Source organism: Equus asinus, chromosome 7 (genome assembly GCF_041296235.1).
Source record: "Equus asinus isolate D_3611 breed Donkey chromosome 7, EquAss-T2T_v2, whole genome shotgun sequence".
Taxonomy (NCBI): Eukaryota; Metazoa; Chordata; class Mammalia; order Perissodactyla; family Equidae; genus Equus; species Equus asinus.
In genome coordinates this window covers 87352010-87365569 of record NC_091796.1, presented here as the reverse complement: position 1 = coordinate 87365569, position 13560 = coordinate 87352010, and the positions used below count along the sequence as shown (strand labels likewise).

At 35.4% G+C, this 13560-nt stretch overlaps 1 protein-coding gene across 24 annotated transcripts in view; it reads right to left on the bottom strand.

The window, feature by feature from the left end:
* NRXN3 (neurexin 3) overlaps positions 1-13560 on the bottom strand; it is a 1439541-nt gene that overhangs the window by 339990 nt on the left and 1085991 nt on the right. The gene's annotated exons all lie outside the window — the stretch shown is intronic.

The following is a 13560-nucleotide window of genomic DNA, read 5'->3' as shown; positions in this document are numbered from 1 at the left end:
AAAACAGATGTTAGCGAGAGACATTATTAACATCTTCAATTCCTGCTGCATAAGGGCAAAGGGCAATTAACACGCTGTGTCTGAGAGCTTTGGTCCATTGTAATGAACAACTTTTCTGTCTTCCTCAACAGCAGAATTAATTTTCCACCTTGGCTAGGATGGACACGAGTTCCCCCATCTCTTAGCTATCAGAATATTCTGGTCAGTGGAGTGGGGAGCAGTTCCTAGGATGCCTCACGAAAGTGAGCCTAATGTGGAAGTACAAAGCCATCATTCCTTTCGCACTCGGACCTTCTACTACCCCCACAGAAAAGAAAGAAGACCAAGATATATGACAAAAACCATCTGCCTATTGCACTATTATGTTGCTATAAAAAGATGATAAAAATCAATTCCAAAGGCCTTTTAAAAATTAACTGCATTTTTTTTTTCCCTGGCGGTGGTGTTTATCTGGTATTGTATAATAGTTTCCATCCCTTTTCCAATCTAAATTTCAAAAGGAAGATATAGGAGACAGAGAAAAAAAATCTCAGTAGAATGAATTTTGAACATAACCAGAGGTGTTGTCAATTATAACTAGAGGATTTATCAGTGTTTTTACTACTTACTTGTGTTTTTCTTATTATTACTTATAAACCCAGGGGTTAGTAAGAATATATTAATTTAAAAATACTTAGAAAACCAACAGGAAGAAAAATAGAGAAAATATTTGCATCTTGTAAATTTAAAATGCGTATTTTTAAAAACAAGTTTTTAAATCTGAATTTGGGAAAAAGCATTCAGATTTGGTAGCAAGAACAGACTACATCATTATAGTTCCTATGGTTATATGCATGTTGCTCATAGAGAGTACTTCCATATGTTACTCATCTCGAATTTCAAAGAATATTTGGCACCAGATTTTCTTGTGTGTTTCCCATGGAATGTAGTCCAATCCTTGAAACTATTTTAAAGTAACATTAGGGAAGTATTCAGATATATTTAGCATTTACTAAAAGTCTCAAGCACTGATCCACATTTAGTTTACAGAGAATATTGGGTTGAATTATGATGTCTGAAGAAAAAATGAGTTATGCAGCTTGTTTAGAAATAATAAAGTAAACTGCTATGAGGCTAGAATTAGGAGTATATGTCATATGTCATCCTTTTTTCAAGCACTAAGCCACATTATATTCTGAGGCACAGAGAATCTAATTTGTCCTCTTTGAAAGGTCACTATCCTGGTTGCTCCAATATGCTCAGTTTGTATATTACATGTAGCATAACATTATTTTCCTTTTATGAATTTCTCAATCCTTAGGGGATGGTGTCTGAAAAGCCTTCCACACTCACCTGGAGAATTTGGGATTGTGGTATAGAAAGTTTATGATTAATTCTCTACACAAAACAATGTTTGCTCCTCACTATCCACAAACACCCTCAAAGCTTCTTAAAATTAGAAATGTGGATATAAAGATTTACCCTTGATATCTCTCCATCTGTGAAGAATTTAAATAATTCCCTTTCTGTAGATGATTACAAATGTCATCACCACTCCTTTATTCTTTATTTGGAAAACTGAAGGTTACTCAGTGATTAATGTATAGAATCCCCAAAAATGCAAATCAACCTGTGACATTTTGTGGTAATTTATAAAATATTACCCTATTCTATCCTAAATATATAGTGTATCCTGCTACAGAGATAAATACATACTCTATCAGGAAATAATTTTGTCACTACAAGAAGAACAAGTCAAAAATGGATAAGAACACGCATGCATGGTGCTTTACAGTTTGTAAAGCCTTTTCAAATTCATTAGCTGGATCTTCATAATAGCTCTATAGAATATTTCATTTGTTAACACTGTTTTGAAGCAGAGACCCAAATATCTGACTTACATAAATGGCACTTCCTTTAAGGCCCCAGCCTAACCTTCCTGCCTCCAAAAGTTTGTCTTCACCATATACCAATCATAGCTTAATAGAGTTATACAATAAACAATGCAAGAAAACTACACCTATGATCTAAAGTTGACTGTACTTAATTCTTTTCACATCTTCTCATAAGACCAAAGCAGATGAAAACATAGCCATAGCCCCCAAATTTGACATGTTTTCAAAAACCAGTCTGGCTTCTCATCATACAATTAACTTTACACCCTTCTACTCTGCTTACATTTTTCACTCACTGCCCTTTTCTGTAATTCTCAATATAAAGGATATAAAGAGGAGGAACATTTTAGAAGATAAATACACAGTTTCTTATACGTAGTGGTCAGAGGCCACCACGGACTCAGGTTTTAAATAAACAAAGCACAAAACCTCACTATGACAATATTAGGGTAAGTAAATATAAAATCTGATTTAAAAAATTATTTTTATTGCCTCTATTGTTCTGAACTTAGGATGTCACTATGTTAGATAATTCTAACTTTGTAGGTGAAAAGGACATAAAAGGTAAAAAGTCTTTAGCATATGGCTTATTCTGCTATCTAGAAAGAAGTACTAAAATATATATTATTGGTACTGAATTTACTAGTAAGAGTGAATAATGACCCTGAATGCTTCCACAGTCCAATGTTGGTTTTAAAGGAAGTTAATTAATAGTTACAACCTTCTACTCTGATAAGCTGTTATATTTTTGCTCTTTAGTTAGCTTTGCAATCTTGCATGGTTTTGAAAGACAAATACATACTTTCTATTAATTTTAATATAAAATGCCTACAGCCCCAGAGGGAACGTGGAATTATTTTGCTTTACATTTTCAGATTGAAAAGTTAATTGTGTTATTTTTAAATGTTGATTACAAAGCAACTTTTGGGGAAGGTCCCAGGAACTATAAGAATCCTTCTTAATCCATTAGAGATTTTCATTTCTGAGCCATGCAATGCCACATCACACGCTTTCTCCTCCGAGCCTGGTAGTTGTGATTGCTGGTTTCTCACTGTGCTCACTATGCTGCTGCTAAGATGATACTACATTTATTAATAATTAGAACCACGTAAATTTCCTGCTTGCTAGCAAAAAATGATCAATTTAACCGAAGGAAAAATTGCTATGGTATCATTTTGGCCATTTAACATTGCAGGATTTGAAGGTTGCAAGCAGCTGAGGTTGCTTTGCTGAGATCCAACAAACAAGGTATTTCAGGACTGAAATCTCCACAGTGTCACCACTAACCAAGATAAAGTGGACATACTCCATCTTCAAATACTCAACAAGTATAACAGGTTATTTAACATACTGTTTGTTTTGTCTCAATAGCACCAAAAATGGGTTTGGCTTATTGTTTTCATAGTTGGCTAGCTGTTTACTAGGATGCAGCTGATGGTAATATCAGCAGAGATGGATGTGAGTGTGTGACTATGTGTGTTTTGGTGTGTATTCTGTGTGTGTGGTAGCGAGAAAAGAGTAGAAGAGACTCCATTGAAATCCTAAAGGAGTTCCGGGGAGCAGTTTAATGTAATGACACAAGAAGCTGAGGAAGCTGATGATCTATGATTTCTCAAGGAAAACAAAGGATAAATTTTTTTTCAGTTCACATATTTTTCTAATAAATAGTTTTTAAATCTGTGGTGCATATTATACTAGAATTTAATTTAATTGTTGATGGTGACTCAACTTTTCCTTATTTAGGTACACTTGGATAATTATTGTGATTGCTCTTTTGACTTATAAACCCCATAGCCCTGCCATTAAGACGTTGTTTCCATTTCCATTTTCATATCCAAATAGCTTATTACTTTATTGGGAGGTTATCAACAGGAAAGGAATCATGGTCCTGTTTAAGATTCACTTTAGAGATAAAAATAGTATATATATCCATATGTGTGCACAGGTACATGTGCGTGTATATGTGTATGTGAGTGAAAAATAAGTAAAGTTTAGTTAGAAAATCTAACAGACTACCTGCAATTCATGTATTATTGTCCCCATCATTACATTTCATACATTACATATCTGTACATTTAATTACAGATAAAATGGCTCCAAAAAAGCATTTAAATATAATATTGATTATATGTTTATGTTTGGAAAAAAAAGCAAATCAACTTTCCCTGCTATGATTTTCAGTTGGTATTAAAATGGAACCAGTTTGGAAGATCTCCTAGGGGAAGCCTGAGAGAGTTAAATTTAAAGAGAATTAGATAATTTACTTGTGGGCAAGTGTAGCAGGTAGAATAATAGATCAAGTAATAAAATAAGTCTTAATGGGGTCGGCTACATGGCCTAGAGATTAAGTTCAGTGAGCTCTGCTTTGGCAGCCCAGGTTCAGTTCCTGGATGCAGACCTACGCCACTTGTTGGCAGCCATGCTGTGGTGATGACCCACATACAAAATAGAGGAAGAATGGCACAGATGTTAGCTCAGAACAAATCTTCCTCAGCAAAAAAAGAAAAGAAAAAACGAAAGTCTTAATGCATAAACCCATGGTAGGTAAACTAGGATAAGAAACAAGGTGTCAGACTCCTACTCTACTTCTCTTTGAATATTACGTGGGAACTTAGTATAAAATCTCTTGACGCCAAGGTATATATCTGCCTTCCTCTATCATTTCAGCTCCCTTATTCCCTATTTCCATTTTATTACTCTTTCATCAGCCTTATCCCATTTGTGTTCTTTATTGTAAACCAGTAAATCCTTTTGGAAAAAAATGGACTATCAGTGACATAAAATATATTATGATAGTAGATGTAGTCATTGCTATTAAATTAAAACTATCTTTTTTTATATCAATTACTATATAGCTCATAAAACCAAAATGGAAAGGCTTTGAAAATGACAAATATCTGCTCTAGCAAATGGAGGCATAAAGCTCAAGTATCTTGTAATGACTGATGGTCTAAAGAATACAGTTTCTCCACTTCTTTTGTTTAGTTTGTTCCCCGGCGCACATACCCCTGGCTGTTTTGGGAGTGTTCAAAACAGTAGGGATTTATGTCTTCATAGCATTGAATAGTTTTCAAATTGCTTTCTTTGGGAGGATCTCATTTGATGTCTCCTCCCCCAAGACCCAAGGAAGCGTTAATGCAAATATTTTTGTTACTATTTTAATAAAAAAAGGCTCAAGGCTCAAGGAGATTAAAGAACTTGATCTGGTGTTAAGTGGTGGAGGTGAGAGTAGATGTGGGTCTTCCCTTTGTGACTCTGCCCTCTTCGCCCCTCTTCAGGCTGTCGTGCAGACCCATGGGATCAAGCTTCCCTGAGGGAATCCCTGGATACCAAAAGCTCCACAAGGAGGAGAGGACGATGAATAATGGATGGAAAAACTAGGAACAACAAAATTTCTGCATTCCAGAGGGAGCCACGAGGGAGCACGAGGTAAGTGATACAGATTTTACAAATAGCCTTGCAATGTATTGCTTGAATGGATGGTTTATTATGATCTATTTTGTCTACTCTGAATTGTTTGAAATAAACACCAAAACCCATGATAAAGTAGCCTTAAATAAAGCAAAGCTGAAGGGACTGAACATTAAGAGAGAAATTTCATCTATTTTAAAGGACATCTTTTATCTTTAGCAAAGAAATGATCAGATTTACTGCTCAGCTAACTGAGAAACTGGCAACATCGCCTTGAGTTGAGTATATCACCAGGGAGAGCCAAGGCCCATTTCTTAAGAGATGCTCAGACAAGGTGAGGGCTCCCTGCATTTGAGGCAATTCCTTCCTTTCCTGAAAAAATGATTAAAAGCAAATGGCATTAAGCCAGAAAACACAGAGGCAACATTTCAGAGCATGTCTCACTATTCTGGAAGAAAGATTCCAACTCAAAGACTTCCCAGCAGAACCAATATTGGTTCAGTTTAGTCTAAAATCTCCTTAGTGATGTGGGAACGCAAACTCGTGCACAGAATGAAGCCCTTATATATTGTATTCAGCATCAAAGTTTCCATAGAAGCTGGTGGGAGAAAAATAGAAAAGCAGTAAATTCTACCTATTAACCCAATTTTTTAAATGAATAAAAAATGTTGGGTCGGCCCAGTGGTGCAGTGGTTAAGTTTGCACGTTCTGCTTTAGTGACCCAGGGTTCATCGGTTCGGATCCCGGGTGTGGACCTATGCACCACTTGTCAAGCCATGCAGTGGCAGGTGTCCCACATATAAAGTAGAGGAAGATGGGCATGGATGTTAGCTCAGGGCCAGTCTTCCTCAGCAAAAAGAGGAGGATTGACGGCAGATGTTAGCTCAGGGCTAATCTTTCTCAAAAATAGAAAAGAACGTCCACTATTATTTAATTCTGGTGGTAAATTTCACCAAAAAGAACTATTCTTCATAGATAATTATACATTATGTACAAACCCCATTCTTGCAAATATGCTTGGTTGGACCTTTGGATGGAAATGTTATCATGGATTTTCCAGGAAGTCTGAAGAGGAACCAAATAATTGTGCTATTTCCAAATCTGATACCAACTATTGAGATGGCTTACTGCTGTGATCCCTTATATACACCTGTTCTCCCACAAAGTTTGAGTAAAATAAAATCACACATAGTCTCTGGCACATTCATGAGTACTGACAAACACTTCCTTTCCCTTTCTGAATCTTAGAGATGATGACATTTTCAGAAGCACATTACACCAGAAAAATATTTTTAAAAGTTCTTCTTAGGGGCCATCCCTGTGGCCGAGTGGTTAAGTTTGCACACTCTACTTTAGCAGCCTGGGGTTCACCAGTTCAGATCCTGGACGCAGACTTAGCATTGTTCATCAAGCCATGCTGTGGCAGCATCCCACATTGGAGCACTAGAATGACCTACAACTAGGATATGCAGCTATGTATTGGGGCTTTGGGGAGAAAAAGAAAAAAGATTGGTAATAGATGTTAGCTCAGGGCCAATCTTCTTCACCAAAATAAAGCATACCTTAAATAGAAACCACTTCTCAGTACCCTCCCCCAAAGTCATTTTTATTCATCAGTTTCCAGGATTCTTCCACTAGCAAAAAGAAGTTGATTAGTGATAATGGATTCAGTGCTGTCCATATTGAAATTGATCTGATAATAAACCTTCCAGGGCACACTTAAAATCCCCCTTGCTTAGAAGAATTTTCATAAGCTCATTGTTTTTCCTTTGGGGCAATTATTTCTTTCACAAATCTTTGGTAGTGCTTAACAATACTAATGATAATACTAATGTTAACACTAATATTAACACATACTGGCTATATGTATAAATCATTTATTATATAGTATAGTATAATATTTCAAATTCCTGTGCCTTTCACTTTAGATATTGTTGCTGTGTTGGTGTGCTAGGGCTGCCATAACAAGGAACCACAGACTGGGTGCTTAAACAACAGAAATTTATTTCCTAGCAGTTATGGAGGCTGGAAGTTCAAGATCAAAGTATCAGCAGGGTTGCTTTCTGCTAAAGCCTCTCTCCTTGGCTTGTAAATGGCCATCTTCTCCCTGTGTCATCACATGGCCCACCCTCTTTACCCATCTATGTCCTAATTTCCTCCTCTTATAAGGACACCAGCCACGCTGGATTCAAGCCCACCCTGATGACCTCATGTTAACTTCATTACCCCTTTAGAGGCCCCGTCTCTAACTACAGTCATATTCTGAGGTACTGGAGGTTATGACTTCAACACATGTATTTTGGCGGGACAAAATTCAGCCCATAACAGTTACTATCCTAGTTTTAAAGATGAGGGAAGCTGTAGAATGAGGTAAAATAACTTGCCCAAGTCTAGGGAAATCAGGAATTTAATCCAGATCTAATTCAATGAACTACATTCTTTTCATTATGCCAAAATAGATCCCTAACATGCTTACCTTTTGCTTCTATCTGTCTTTCTGTGTGGAGATGGCGATGATGATGGAGAAAAGGAGAATGGCTTTCTAACATGTGGCCAAAAAAAACCCCACACAAAAAAAACAGCAAACAAGATGGAAACTTAATTCCATTGCAATGGAAATGGTAGTATGGGAGCAATCCTTTGTCTTATTTAAATGACAGTGTTTTAAGATAAGGTTGTTCTCTGTAAAATAAGTAAAGCAAGGTCAGACAATAGGCTACTCCTGATTAACTACACACACTCATAAAACTCTAAATTTTGAAGGGTGGACTCTATAATGAGGTTTATTTCAGAGATTATCTCACAGCCAACTTAATTTAACTTTTATAACCAAGCTAGTTCCTTATATAGCAAAACAAAATAAGCCTTAAGAAATTGCACAGTATTCATGTTCAAGAAAATAAATATTAACTTTTATTGTCAAACAAAATGAAAATCTAGAACTCTTCTGTACCGTTAACTACTGGAGGACAGGGCTGGTGAATTTATCTTTCTCAACACTATGAATGCTCAGGAAATAAATGTTGTTGAATTAATCAATAATACTCAGCCCACCTATACTTTCATATCTTCAAACTGTCATTCAGGCATCTGCCCGTTAATCCATCTCAGCTTTTTGTCATTTCCGTTCAATGTGGAAATATTTTATAAATACTCATCAGTTAGGGTTCACAGTATCTCCTACGACGGAGAGGAACACTGCTTCCAATTATAAAAGAAATCTAACCACAAAGATATTGGAATGATGTTTCTTTGGTGATTTTTTGACAGGCTCAGATAAGAAAATCACACCTATATTTAGTCAAAATGTTTTATGTTACCCCTCAGTTCCTAAATCACGCTGCAGACTGTTTTTAGTAATATATAGTATGTATCTTATGTATTTACATGTGTATATATATATATATATATAGACATACATCCGTATCTTTGAATGTACAGAGATACATATATCTATAAATACATCTTAGATTTAACTTAACAAGAATATACAGTAGAAACACAATACAACATATTGTGGGAGATCAGAATTTGCCACCTCAAGATGTGTCTCTTTGGCCTGATAATTATTTTTGGCTGTTTATTTTTTAAAAAACTGCAGAAAACTGGGAAAAGCTCTGAAAACCAAGTAGAAGTTACCTTTTGTAAGGAATATTTGCATTTGTAAGGGAAATCTCCATTTGTAAAGCTATCCCCCTCTCTGTACCAGGAAGAGGTGAATGACCTTATCTCTAGAAGTGCTTATCAATGCAGAAGGCAAGGATTTAAATCTGCATAATAACCTTATTCTTGTTTACTGTTCTTTTCTGGTAATCTCCCATAACTGACACACTCCCACCCCCAACACCCTCCTTGTCTTTAGCTGAAAATGGTATTTAAGGTGGCGACCTCAGGCATTCTGGCAAGTTGCTCAGCTTTCCTGGGTTTCTCCCAGGTATGCATGTTATAAAGCTTTGTTTGATTATTTCCTGTTATTCTGTCTCTTGTCAATTTAATTTGTAGCCCAGCCAGAAGGACCTAGAGGGTAGAGGAAATGTTCTTCCTCCTCTACAATATTTAAAAATAGCAACATTATCATTCTATTTTACAGAGCATTAACTAAGTGCAAAGACCATATGCACATTTATCATTAGGCAAAATATAAATGAAAAGAAAAATAAAAACAATCATTTTATAATTACTCATCAGCCTTTTCTGTAGGTTTTTTTTTTTTTTGAAACTCATTCCTTCTGATGACATCTCATGGGACATAGTTGGAATAAAAAGGAGGTTCAGAGCATATTCATCTCCTTCCTTTTCTTCCTTTTCTTCCACAGCTTTGAAATACCTTCTCTAATAAGAGCAATCAAGGGATTTCTAAGTACTGAATATTCTCTGAAAAAGATAAATAGTGGTTGCTTATTTCTAGTACTTTGATTTAAATGCCTGATTTACGTGGACTTCACACTTTCAAGCAGCCCCAGACTATAAACAGATGACTTTTGTGTACTTGTGGCTGCAATTCATAACACATGATTTTCCTGGAAAAGTTGGCTAATATTTTTAAGGCTAATGACTCTCACTTCTATGACACACGTGTCTCTTAATCACAGAATCCATGTCACAGTTAGGTAAGAGGAAGAAACTTCAACTATTATGGCCCATTCTCCTATTCTATAACAAGCATTTATTGTCACTATGCCTTAGTTTCCACAGGATTAAGAAGGTAGGTCATAATAACTCTCCTACCTACTCATCTCAAAGAGTTGGAGCAAGGATCAAAATTGCTAACACATTCACTATACAGAGCTCTAGAAATAATTTAGTATTTCCATTTTATGGAGAACACCTCAGAGTGAGGGGACTCCTGAAAGTTTTGGGGCTTAAAGGAGACTTTCATTATTCTATATGCCCAGAACATCTTCCCTCTTTATCTTGAAACATTAAGCCCTTTCACATGGAAATTACTATTTTCTCCCATACCAATCACGTGCTTTGAATGGAAATTGTCAAGCCATTAATGGATTGGCTATGGTGAATTAACCCACGGTGGGCCAATCACAGCACTCCACTGAAATTTTTGGTAACCTGAAACTAGAGAAACACTCCATCAGTCCCTCTCTGATGATTAAGTTATGCCTTACGAGACTCACAGCTGCTTTGGCCACATTTCCTACCATGAGGATGAAGATGTGAGAAAATAAACCTGACCCAATGAGTGAAATCAAACTGTTGTGTCAAGAGTTGGACACAGAAACTCTTAGCATTTTCTGAGTACTTGGTTTTAATGGTCCATGTTGTGAAGTTGCACCTTTGTCCTTCTTATATAAAATTCTTAATAGCTGACTTGGTTAGTCTAAGCTAATTCAAATTTTGTTTCTTTCACAACTAGAAGAGTCCTGGATAGGAAAAACCCCTGGTACTATCACAGTGCCTGGAATACACAGGGCCACAGTAAGAGCTTGTCAAATGAATTGGCAACAAATGATCAAGACAATCAAGTGAAAAGTTAGCCAGGAGTTTAACCTAAGAAAGGGACAACATTCAGTGACTCATGTGCATTTCAAATTGGAGCACTTGTAAAATTGATCATGTTGGCAAAGAAATCTTTAATGATTTCTATAATTAGGTTATAGAACCACATTTTTAAAACACATGTGAAGATATATATATATATGTATGTATGTATATATCTATTTCTGAAACCCCTTTGATTAGAATACTAATGAAAAGAGACTGCTTTATGTCAAGTCCTATAAACCACAGACAAAGCTTTATTCAGAAGAAAATGCCTTACATAGTAAGAAAGGAAATGAACATAAATGAACTGAACTTTCAACTTAAGGCATTAAAAAAATGAATAAAATTAATAAGCTAGTGTGTGACGATTAATAAAAGTTGAAATTTACCAACATATTTTTAAAATAATAGAAAAGTTAAAAAACCCAAAGCTTGCACTTTAAAATGTCAAAGAAAGTACATAAACCCCTGAAAAACCAGAAATAAGAACAATAAAAAAGAATAAAATAGAATAGTAGAAATGACAAAAGAGATATAACCATAGACAGGGAAAATACTAAAAATCTAAAAGAATATTTTGTACAACTTTAGAGAAATATATTTGAAAACCAGAAGAAATTGATCATTTCTAGGAAAAACATGACTTGCCAAAGGTTTCTAAGAAAAAGTAGAAATGCTCAATAGACTAATGACCACAGGAACCATTGGAAAGTTGGTTCAATTTCTACTATTTAAAAGATACAGGCCTGGAGCCAGCCCGGTGGCGTAGTGGTTAAGTTCACATGCTCTGCTTCAGCAGCCCGGGGTTTGCCAGTTTGGATCCTGGGCACGGACCTATACATCGCTCATCAAGCCATGGTGAGGTGGTGTCCCGAATAGAAGAACTAAAAGGACCTATAACTAGGATATACGACTATGTATTAGGGCTTTGGGAGACAAAAAAAAAAAAAAAGAGGAAGATTGGCAACAGATGTTAGGTGAGGGCCAATCTTCCTCACTTAAAAAAAAACCACACACACAAATCAAAGACACAGGCCTACATGATCTTACAGGCAAATTTTATATAACTTTGAAAGAAGAGATAATTCCTAAGTTATTCAAACTATAAAAACCACAGGCAAGTTTAGAAATTTCCTCCAATTCATTTACAAATCCAACATAATCTTAATATCAACACCAAATCAATATACAGCATAAAAACAGAACAAAACACTTTAGACTAATTTTGCTTATGAATATTGATTAAAAATTCTTTTGAATAAATTTCAATGGCACATTAAAAGAATAATACACCATTCCAGGAATCTAAGAAGTAGTGTATTTCAATATAAAAGTGTCTATTAGCAAAATTCCTTTCATCACCTAATTAAAGTATAATTGGAATATCATTTTACCCAGGATTTTAAAAAGTACTTGAAAAAACGTCAGCAGCCATTCCTTTAAAAACTCTTATTAAAATAGGAATTAAAAAATATGTTCAAAATATGATAGAGACTATCAGAAACAAACTGTAGCATCATACTAAATAGTAAAATTATATAGCCTTTGCCATTAAAATCAGGAAGATAGAGATGTTCATTATTGCAGCATTATTCAACATTGTTCTATAAGTTCTTACTAAAACAATAAAGCAATAAAATGAAATAAGCTGTAAAATATTAGGAAAGGATACAATGATTTTTTAAAGATATGGTTGAATACATGCATATCCCAAATAACTCATCTAAAAACTTAAAATTAATGAGATCAATTGGTAAGTTGGTCCAATATAAAATAAATACATAAAAATCAATAGCTTGTCACCTTTGCATAGATGGCCAAATGAGTTTCTACAAGCGTGCCAAGACCATTCAATGGAGAAATGAGAATCTTTTCAACAAATGATGCTAGGAAAACTAAATATCCACACACATAAAAACGAAGTTAGATGCTTACCTTATACCATATATAAAAATTAATTCAAAATGGATCAAAGACCTAAGTGTAAGAGCTAAAACTACAAGATTCTTAGAAGAAAACATAGGGAAAAGCTTCGTGACATTGAATTTGGAAATGATTTTTTGTATATGAGACCAAAAGAAAAAATAAAGGACTGGTCCTGTGGCCGACTGGTTAAGTTTGTGAGCTGTGCTGCAACGGCCCAGGGTTTCGCTGGTTTGACTCCTGGGTATGGACATGGCACTGCTCATCGGCCATGCTGAGGTGGCATCCCACATGCCACAAGTGGAAGGACCCACAACTAAGAATATACAACTATGTACTGGGGGGCTTTGGGGAGAAAAAGGAAAAATAAAATCTTTAAAAAAATAGGTTAAATTGGACTTAAAAACTTATACATTAAAGGACACTATCAACAGAGTAAAAAGGTAACCCATGGCATAGGAGAAAACATTTGCAAATCATATATCTGATAGGGGATTAATATCCAGGATACATAAAGCACTCCTACAATGCAGCAACAACAAAACAACCCAAATAAAAAATGTGCAAAGGATTTGAACATATATTCTCCAGAGAAAGTATACAGATGACCAATAAGCACATGAAAAGATATGCAACATCACTAATCCTTAGGAAAATGCAAATCAAAATCACAATGAGTTATCACTTCATACTCATCAAGATGCTTACTACCAAAACAATAGAACATAAGTGTTGGCAAGGATGTGGAGAAATTGCAACCTTTTTTCACTGCTGGTGGGAATGTAAAATGGTGGAGCCGCTATGATAAACAGTATGATAGTTCCTCAAAAAATTAATGTAGAATTATCATACG